This window comes from Sturnira hondurensis, unplaced genomic scaffold (genome assembly GCF_014824575.4).
Source record: "Sturnira hondurensis isolate 20B ecotype Veracruz unplaced genomic scaffold, ASM1482457v3 Scaffold0004068, whole genome shotgun sequence".
NCBI lineage: Eukaryota > Metazoa > Chordata > Mammalia > Chiroptera > Phyllostomidae > Sturnira > Sturnira hondurensis.
This window is the reverse complement of record NW_028076699.1, coordinates 712,014-722,987: the sequence shown is the minus strand read 5'-3', so window position 1 is coordinate 722,987 and position 10,974 is coordinate 712,014.

The following is a 10,974-nucleotide window of genomic DNA, read 5'->3' as shown; positions in this document are numbered from 1 at the left end:
CACTGGACTGTCCTAACTTCCCTGCAGGTAATATAACCTCCAGTCCACAAGTGAGGACATTGAGACCTGAGAAACCACACAACTTCCATGAGATCAGCTAGACCCAGCTCCAGGGCTGAACTCAGTCTGATGCCTTCCCAGTCCCACTGTCTGTTAGAGCCAAGAACGAATCAGGGGCCCCAACCTGTGCACCTTTGCCACATTGTTTCCCCACTTGAAATTCCCTTTCCAGTCTCTCCATTTGTTTGAATTGTTCTTTTCTTGAAGTTCTGCTCTAACCCTAACATTCTTGGGAAGTCTCTCCCTGTTCACACAGGGTCTGTCTCTTGAACTCTCTCAAGAAGACTCACTGCCTAATCTGCAATTGGACATTGACAAACTCTGGTTCCATGTTTATGGCTCATTTTCATGTGCCCTTGTTTGCTTTCCTCAACTGGCTGTGAGCTCTTGGAGGGAGAGACTATACCTTGTTAATCTCTGTTCTTGGCATATAGTAAATGCTCAATAAATGTCAGTTGATTAAGTGAATGGCATCCAGGTTGTTAGCCAGGCCTTCTTTTAGGCCGATGGGAACATATTTACAACAGATGCAGGTGGGTTTTTATGCCGAAATGAAAGTGAGATGGAGCATCAATGAGCACCTAGTCTGATCAAGGGCCAGAAGTGCATAGATAATAATAGTACAGATTGGCAAGTTCCAAACAGAGCAAGGTACAGGTGCCATGGGAAAAACCAGGGGGTATGGGAAAGACAGGGTAGACATATTCTAAACCAGCTGCCTTCTGATATGATGTCCTTTCCTCTCCATTGTATCATTCCCTGCAGCCGCCAGGCACTGCCCAGCACAGGTACATCAGCACGGCCTTGGGCAATCGTGGGCTGTCTCCAGCTGATATGCTGTGACCGCACCCGCTCTCCTGGCACCTTCATAGCACTGCTGATCCAGAGCTGTGAACCAACACAGCTGCAAAGCAGTGTCAGTGATGGATTTATGGCATAAGGCAACGACTTTGTGACCCACAGATGGAAACGCAGGTGCCTTTGAAAGAAGTCTAATCAATGGGGCAAGAGGGTTCTGTTTTACTCTAAGGTAGCCATGGAGTTTAGTTGCTGTTTACCTTAGAGTAAAATAGAACCCACTCTGCCACTTCACTGAAACTTGAAATATCCAATGGATCCCAATATCACTTACAGGAGAAATACCACACTTTTTAGCCAGGCAAAGAGGTAACTGATATGGAGGAAAGAGGACTGACTTGAAAGCCCGAAGCCGTGGAGTCTAGCTGTAGTTTGCTACCTACTAGCTCTGTGATTTGGAGAAATCTTTCTTTTTGGAGAAATCTTTTCTTTCTCTATTGCTAAAATGACCATACAGAGCGTTTGAATAAATGAGTCAGCAAAAAGTCACGAATCATCTGAAAATCATTTACCAAGGGACTCCCTTCTGCTGAGGTGACAGGGTTGAGCAAGACAGACCAGCCCCAAACTTTGAAACTTGCAATCTGGTGGGGGTTACTTGGGAGTTAGAACAAAAAATAATCAAATTGACTGAAACAGTGATAAGTGCTCTGTTGAATACCGAGCAGCAGGGATGATAGAGGCCTTCTCGGAGCCTGGGTGGGGCAGGGTGGTCAGGAGACGGTGACCGACAGCTAAAGCAGGTGGTGAGGCTAGGGAGAAGCAACCCAGGCTGAGGGAACTACCTGAACAAGGTTCTACTGTAGAAGGTGAGTTTGCCATTCCACTCACTAAATACATATTTATTCCCTGTCCCTCTGCTAGATTCTGGGGATGCAAGGACAACCAGAAAATCTCCAGACTCCACCCTCACAGGGCTTTGAGTTAAGTGGGTTGATGAGCACCATGATGATGGGCAGGAACTTGGGATGCTTCTGGGAAGGTGTGGCAAGAGCCTCCAACCTAGCCCATGAAGATTAGTGAGGCTTCCCTGGGGAGTCCGCATTGAAGTTGAGATCAGTTAAGTGAAATCAGAGCAAAATAAAACCAGTCGGCATGGGGCTTGAATTCTAATGTACTGATGGTCTATGGTCTACCTGTCCATGACCTCTCTTGGACTAGCCACATCTGGGATTCTACTGGACCCTCAGTGGTGCTGCAGATACTCTTTACTCGTGTGGAGGAATCCTAGGACATCGCAGGAAAAAATATGTAAGATTTGTCACTAAAATATTCATACTGTCACCTTATCACTGAAGGCAGCAGTTCTCACACTTCGGGTCACTTCAGGATCCCCGAGTGGCCTTGTTGAAACACAGAGTGCTTGATCTCGCCCCAGAGTTTCTACTTCAGGATCCTGGTGTGGGGTCTGTGAATTGACATTTCTCACAAGTCCCCAGGTGATGGCGATGCTGCTGATCTGGGGACCACACTTTGAGAACTCTTCCTTAGAGGGAGTGCTCGACTCTAGACAGGACATTCAGGGTCATGGCAGTGTTTTCTAATTCCCCTCAAAGCTGGTAGAGGACAAAAGAGAGAGCAGAGCTGTGGGGCACAAACTCACAGTCCTGGTTATCTGGACCCTTCCAGGATTCTCTGCAGCCTGGTTTCCCCTTCGCAGGTTTTTTAGCCTGGAGATGCCAAAGCATAACAACTACTCTTATTTTGGCATTTGTGTTCTAATATGCAAATGAATTTAGAGATTTTTTTCTCACTGTCTGAGAGAAAGATAGTGATTCCAAGCCAAAGATACATGCTCCAAATACACATATTACCTGGTCCTTTCAGGTAGTGTATCCTCACTTCTTTTTCCCTGAGTCATATGACTCCCAAAGTCCATGATGATTTTCTACTCGGTCATCTCCCCCAAACCCTGCTCTGATGGGCCCTGAACAGTGTACGGACAAACCCACTGGGCAGCACACGAGGTGTGACAATGTAGCAGGCCCCAACTTTGCTGTCGTAATTCTGGGTCTAAATTCCAGGCCAGCCACTTAGCAAGACCCATCAAGAGGGTTGTCTAACCTCTTGAGTCTTAGTAGAAGGGTGGGGGAAGGGCAGTAATAGCTCTACAGAGTTGTTGGGATCATTACACGAGATGATGGATGTTAAGCCCCTGAAGCATAGGAGGTGCCCAGTAGGTTAAGGACTCTCACAGCATTCTGTCATTTAAAGTGGTGCTAGACGTAGAATTCCTGACTCCAGGCCCATCGCCCTCTCCCATATTTCGCATGACTGAAGGGCATACAATAGGGGACTATGGGGCCCTCACTCCATGCTTACCATGCCCTCTTCCATGGCAGAATTCCAGGCCTTTGATACATTTTGCCTGGATTATTACAATAACATCTGAAGTATTTCTCTGCCTCCAGAACACCCCTACAGTTCCTCTTCCTCCTCGTCACCAAGGTAACCTCTGTAAAGCAGAGGCCTGACCATGCCTGCCAAAAACCCTTCAGAGACCCTCTACCACCCAGAGCAGAAATGATATCCTCAGAGCCTACAGAAGGCAGAAGAAGAAATGAGTGCCAGGACCATGGATAGGCAATGGGGAGCCATGGGGATTGTGGTAAATAGAAGCATGGCTATTGAAAGGCATTCAAACTCGCAATTCTATAAAATCCTCTGTGGGCCAAATAAAGCTTGTCCTGATACTGGGTGTAACCTTGGACTGCCAATGTGTGAGAGCAGGCCTCAAGCATGAAGTACAAGCTCCTTGGCCTGGCTTACAAGGTTTAACTGTCCTGTTGCTAAGCCCTGTCTGGCTTATAAGTCATATGATTATCAAACTGCTTATAGTTCCTCTGCATATGCCATGCTGGCCCCCAGTTCTGATCCTATAATAACTTCTTCTACTCTTCATTTGGTAAAACCCTGCTCATCACTTTAAAACTCACTTTGGGCAATGCTTCCTCCAGGAAGCCTTCTTTGTGATCATTTGTGGTTTTGCCACATGGGTTATGTACATTTTTCTGGCTCTCCAACAATATCTGTTGTCTTTCTCCATCATCACACTGATCAAGTGGTAATATAATTATGTCTTTTGCTTCCCCTGCTAAGGTGTAAACACCTAAGGTTAGGAACTAAGTGTTAGTCATCTTTGTATTGAGTTGGCCAAAACATTAGTTCATTTTTCCATAAGATGGCTCTGATAGTGCTTCGTTGTTTTTAAATTCATTTGAAACAATTTTATTAGATTGTATTATGACAGCTATCATATCAGTGTAGATTTTTTAAAAACTTATCAAAATTAGTGAATTTTTTGTGTAGCCATTTTAATATTGAAGATGGAAGAAAATAAGTGACATTTTTAGGGTATTATCCTTTATGATTGCAAGAAAGGTAAAATGCAGTTGAAATACCAATCCCCCCCCAAAACCCCAATGGGTGCAGCATATGGAGAAGGTGCTCTGACTGATCAAACATGTCAAAAGTATTTTGTGAAGGTTCATGCTGGAGATTTCTTGCTAGATGATGCTCCATGATCAGGTAGACCAGTTGAATTTGATAGTAATCAAATTGAGACATTAATTAAAAATAATCAACATTGTACCACATGGAAGATAGCCAACATACTCAAAATATCTAAATCAATAAAGTTATTGGTGTAAATGGAAAAATATGGGACTTCTGGTCAAGATGGAGGTGTAAGTAAACACAGCTCACCTCCTTGCACAACCACAGCAAAGTTACAACTAAACTACAAAATAACTATCAGAATTGTCAGAAAATCAAGCTGTATAGAAGTCTGACAACCAAGGAATTAAAAGTCACATTTATCCAGACAGGTGGGAGGGGCAGAGGCATAGAGACTCTCAGACGTGGAGACTGTGGAGACATGGAATGGATGGTGCCACACACGTTAGTGGTGGATAAAAATGGGGAGGGATGCCATGGGAGTGAGGGATCCCAGCCCTACACTAGAGCAACGAGCCCAGGGTTCCTGTGCCAGGAAGATAAGTCTCTATGATTTATGACTGTAAAAACCAGTGGAGATCAGCACAAAAGAAGAAACTGTGGGGTCCTCAGGCATCTCCTCTTAAAGGGCAAGCAACAGTCTTGGGACTTATGCAGACTCATACCCTCTGGGTTCCAGCATCAGGATAGCAGCTGGAAGGGCTTCAGTGGCGTATGGAGGGAAACGGAAGTGTCTGGCATCAAGGCATGTGCCGGGGGACAGCTTTCTCCCAGACAAAACTGCAGAGGCTAGGCAGTAACCATTGTCCCTTTTCTGAGCCCTCCCCCACACAGAGCCACAGAGTGGCAGCACCCTATCTGAGACTCCATTAACATGGTTCACAAGGGTTGCCCCGCCCTGGTGATTACCTGAGGCTCCACCTCATCCAACTTAAGGGTGCATTTTTCTACAATAGGCCATGCCACTAAGACAGGGAGTCAAAGCAGCTCTACCTGATACACAGAAACAAAGACAGGGAGGCTGCCAAAATGAGCAGACAAAAAAAATATGACCCAGATGAAAGAACAGAATAGAACTCCAGAAAAAGAACTAAACAAAATAGAGATAAGCAATCTATCAGATGCAGATTCAAAACACTGGTTATTAGAATCCTCAAGGAACTCAGTGGGTACTTGAACAGCATAAAAAGACCCAGGCAATAACGAAAGTTACAGTAAGTGAAATAAAGAAAAACTTACAGGCAATCAACAGTGGAGTGGAAGCCAAGAATCCAATCAATAAATTGGAACATGAGGAAGGAAAAACATTCGATCGAAACAACAGGAAGAAAAAAGAATTATAAAAAATGAGGATAGCCAAAGGAGCCTCTGGGACAACTTCAAACACACCAACATTTAAATCACAGGGGGGCTGGAGAAGAAAAAGAGCAAGAAATTGAAAACTTATTTGAAAAAATAATGAAAGAAAACTTCCCTAATTTGGTGAAGGAAATAGACATACAAGTCCAGGAAGCACAGGTGGTCTCAAACAAGATGCAACCAAAGAGGACCACACCAAGACATATATAATAATTACAATGCCAAAAGTTAAAGATAAAAAGAGAAACTTAAAAGCAGCTAGAGAAAAGCAGAGAGTTACCTACCAAAAAGTTCCCATAAAATTGTCAGCTGTTTTCTCTAAAGAAACTTTGCAGGCTAGAAGGGACTGGCAAGAAGTATTCAAAGTGATGAAAAGCAAGGACCTACAACCTAGATTACTCTATCCAGCAAAACTATCATTTAGAATTAAAGGGCAGATAAAGTGCTTACCAGACAAGGTCAAGTTAAAGGAGTTCATCATCATCAGGCCCTTATTAGATGAAATGTAAAGGGACTTATTTAAGAAAAAGAAGATCAAAACTGTGAACATTAAAATGGCAATAAACTCACAGCTATCAACAATTGAATCTAAAAAAAAAACCCTAAGCAAACAAGCAGAACAGAAACAGAATCACAGGTATGGAGATCATTTGGATGGTTATCATTTGGGAAGGGGAAGGGAGAGAATTGGGGAAAAGGAGAAGGGATTAAGAAGTACAAATTGGTAGGTACAGAATAGAGAGGGGGATGTTAAGAACAGTATAGGAGATAGAGTAGCCCAAGAACTTATATGCATGACCCATGGACGTGAACGAAGGGTGAGGATTCCCTGAGGGAATGGGGCATACCGAGTGGAGGGGGACACGGGGGGGAAATTGGGACAATTGTAATAGCATAATCAATAAAATATATTTAAGAAAAAAGAAAATGAAGAGGTGTCTTTTATTTTACAGAACAAACTAAATGGACTTTTTGGCCAACCCAATACTTAGCAAAAAAAAATGTTGTTCAATCATTGTTAAGTGAATAAATGGGAGGCAGGTGGTCCCCACAGTTGTGGGAAGGAGTGTGAACAGTGGTACAGGGATGCACTTATTGGTGACAGGCACAGGGCTATTCATCCCTATCTCCCTTCCCAGGCACAAGTAACACAGACATGCGTAGAAGACAGTAAAAGCAACAGAACTGAGGAGCAAGAATGCCCTTCACTTTTTCTCTCGGTGATTAGACTGTCTCAACTTATTGCTGATTTAAACTCTTGAGACAGAATGTGATTGTCCAATAAAATTACCTTGACCCCAGTGGGACAGCTGTTCACACCAGACCACCTCCAGCTGCCAGCCAGGCAGCTATTGGCTGGCTGTGGGCAGGGGTCCAGCTGGGACGAGATCATCTACTAGGAAACGTGGTGCCTTCATGGATAGAATTTCTCTACAGGGGCTTTGAGCGCGGCAGGTGTTCTCTACAGGGTTTGGGGCTAAGACTAGAGTTAGGCGAGCGAGGGGCCTAGGGTACAAAATTTAAGGACGGTGGATCATAGAATTGTATACTTGAAACCTATATAATCTTGTTAACCAGTGTTACCCCAATACATTTAATTTAAGATAATAAAAATAAGTACAATTAAAAAATAAGAGTAAATTTTAAAAATTTAAATCAGTCCTTAAATTTAAGGGTTGTGGAAATGCTTCGGTTGCCTCACCCTAATCACAGTGCTGATGGGGCTGATTTTCTGCATGACTTCAAGAAAGTCACTGTCTCTCTGACCTTCAATTTCTTCATGTATAAAATGAAAGGGTCAAACCATTTGTCCTGTTAGGTTCTTTCTGGCTTTGAAACTCCTTTGTACCCTCCCAGCTCTGGGACAGCTCACCCTCCTCCATCTTACCCACTGGACTTTCTCCCTTTGTCTGAGAGAGGCCTGATTATCTCTTGATTAGCTTCCGTAGCTAAGCCTGGCTTGACTTCTAAGGGCCCAGCTCACAAGCTACTTAGCAAAGGCAGTCATGAAAGAACAACATAACATCTGTTCTGGGCTTCACGGAGGACATGCCTCACATTCCTCCTCTCAAAGCAAAATTGATTGGCCTTGACCTGCGGCTGCACCAGGGAGAAGTAACCCTCAGGGGGGCCCGGGTACCATTCGGTGCCCAGATGAGGTCAGTTACCACATGGTTCTTGGTAGCCCTGAGGAATGAGAGGTATTTGTCTCCCCTATTAATCACTCAGAAGAGTTTTGAATATCTTGGGTCAAACTGACAGTTAGCATCTTGGCAGACAAAGGGGCCTAAGCTTTGACTCCCACTTAGTTAAAGTCCGTGTAGTTTTATTCCTCTGAGATACAATCAAAGAACCACAGAAATAGGAGCAGGGAGATAGTGGGAAGCGGGGAAAGGAGGCAGGAGGGTATTGTTCCTCTAGTCCAATTTCAAATCTGATACTTGAACCCAAGCTAAGAGGGTTCCATCAGTCATCCCCTTCAAAGGCAGCTCATTTCACTGTTGGATGGCAAAGATTATTAGAAATTTCTTTTACAATGATGAGCCATAACATATATCTTTGGCATATCCATATATTAGCCAGTGTATGTAGAAGAAGAAGTCAATTTCTCATCCAAATAGTTGCCCCTAAAACATCTGAAGATATTACCACATCTTACTGTCATTTCATATTCCCCATGCAAAAATAAAAACAAAGGCAAAACAAACAAACAAACCCAATTTCATTTAACCCATCTTTATACGACAAGTTTTCCAGGCACCCCGTTCCCTCTGGCTCATTTTGGCCCCCTCTTCTGGAGTCACAGTGCACTGGTAACCTTCACATGGTTGCGCAAGTGTGCAGAGCAGATCAATCATCTTCACTCACAGATGCCACCGGGTGATGACAGAGCCAGGGCAGACCCCAGCTGGGCTGATTCCAAGGTACCTGGGTAGATGGAGAAATGCAAATAAACCAGTGAGAGAAGGAACTAGCCTTTAAAACACACAAATATGTTGCATGGAATTTACCATATACGAATCACCCCCCCAGGGATCCCACGGACAATGCGTCGGCACAAAGCCAGCACGCCCATAGATGCGGAAACACTGACCAAATAGATGTGCTCTCAGCTGACCCAAACCAATCACAATGACACAGTTGATGTTAAAAAGCAGGTACCACAGTGTAAGGAAAAGCCATGGATGAAGACTCAAGCCTCTTGACTTACACCCAGGTCGCCTCTACTTCTTTTTCTCAATTAGCAGCAACAACTATGTAGCTGCTCAATTTTCTTTTATGCCACACTTCCAGAAAACTCATACTTACATGTGAGCTCACTTTCCCCAACTTCCCTTAGCCTAATATTCTGGAATAATTATTTTTTTCATTTCATATGATACCGGATTTTTTCTTCTACCGTGAATGGTTTTATGACTTTTCTCTTTAAGGTATATATTAGTCCCATTAATACTGTACAGTATTGCTATGGGAATGGAAAAAGACTCTCCCTGACTTGCCCCAGTGGTTTCAGCTGCTATCTATACAGTGGCACCTCCAAGACTTTCACCCCAAACTTTGTCTGGAGGCTTTATCCCAAATTGTGTGGCACACCTTTGCACTGGGACCTCTGCCTTTGGGAGTCCCACAGGCACTTGAAATTTATTATCTCTCCTCCCCTCCCGTGGTAGATTTTCATAATCTACCATGATTAACAGTCCTGTGTGATCGCTGCCAATCATAGTACTGTGCTGCTGAGAGAGAAAATATATATTTCTTGAGTATCCACCACCATGTAGTGCACATAGTATCCCTATTTTGTAAATAAGGAAACTGAGGCACACTCTCTCATGCCCCTGATTCTTTAACAAATACAGTGAGCTCTACTTTCAAAGGACATCTAGAATTCTAGTGCATCTCACACATTTGCAGCACACCTACCTTGGTTCCAGCCATCCTCATCTCCTACTGTTGCTATTATAATAGCTTCTAACAGGTCGGTCTGCTTCTACACTTGCTCCTCTAAAACCCAACTTTGTAGGGTCCCCAGGGAAGAGGCCAAGTCCATTAAAGAAATTGAATCAACAATTAATAAACTTCCAAAACAGAAAGCTCCAGGCCCAGATAGGTTCACTTGATGAATTCCATTAAATGTATTAAAGAAATGATACCAATTCTCTACAATCTCTTTCAGAGGATAAAATCAGAGGGAATATTTCCTAACTCATTTCTATGAGGCCAGTATTACTCTAATATTAAAGACAGACAAAAACATTACAAGAAAATTATAGAAAAATATCTCTCCTGAGCATAGATGTAAAACTCCTCAACAAAATAATAGCACATTTAATACAATAATATATGCAAATAATTACATACTACAAAAAAGCAGGGTTTACCTCAGTTATGAAAGACTGGTTCAATAATAGAAAATCAATGAATGTAATCCATCACATCAACAGGCTAGGGACAAAAATCACATGAGCAAGTGATCACATTTATAGATGCAGAAGATCATTAACAAAATCCAACACCCATTTATGTTAAGAACTCTCAGTTAAACTAGGCCTAGAGAGGGGCTTTCCCAACTTGATAGAGAATATCTATAAAAACCCCACAGCTAACACCATATTTAATGGTGAGAGATTCGAACTTTCCCACTAAGATCAGATACAAGGCAAGGATGTTCCTTTCACCACTGCTAATACAATAAGACAAGGAAAAGAAACAACAGCTGTACAAAATGAGAAGAAAGAAAAGAAGTTGTTTGTTTGCAGGGGATATGATCATCTACATAGAAAATCTGAATTAACCACAACAAAGAGAACACTCCGGGAATGAATAAGTGATTATCACAAGGATGTAGAATACAAGGTCAATATACAAAATTCAATTGTTTCTACATGCCAGTAGTGACCAAATGTCATTAACATTAGCATACCCAGAAATGAAATACTTATATATAAATCTAACAAAACATGTGCAAGATTTATGTGAGGAAAACTACAAAACTCTGATGAAAGATATTAAAGAAAAATTAAATGAATGGAAACATAGTTGATATTCATGGAAGGGAAGATCAATAGTATCAAGATATCAGTTCTTTGTAACTTGATCTATAGATTCAGTACAATTCTAATAAAAATCCCAGCAAGTTAATTTTGTGAATATTGACAAACTGATTCTAAAGTTGACGTGCAGATACAAAAGATACCGAATAACCACCATAATAACAAAGGAAAAGAACAAAGTGTAAAGACT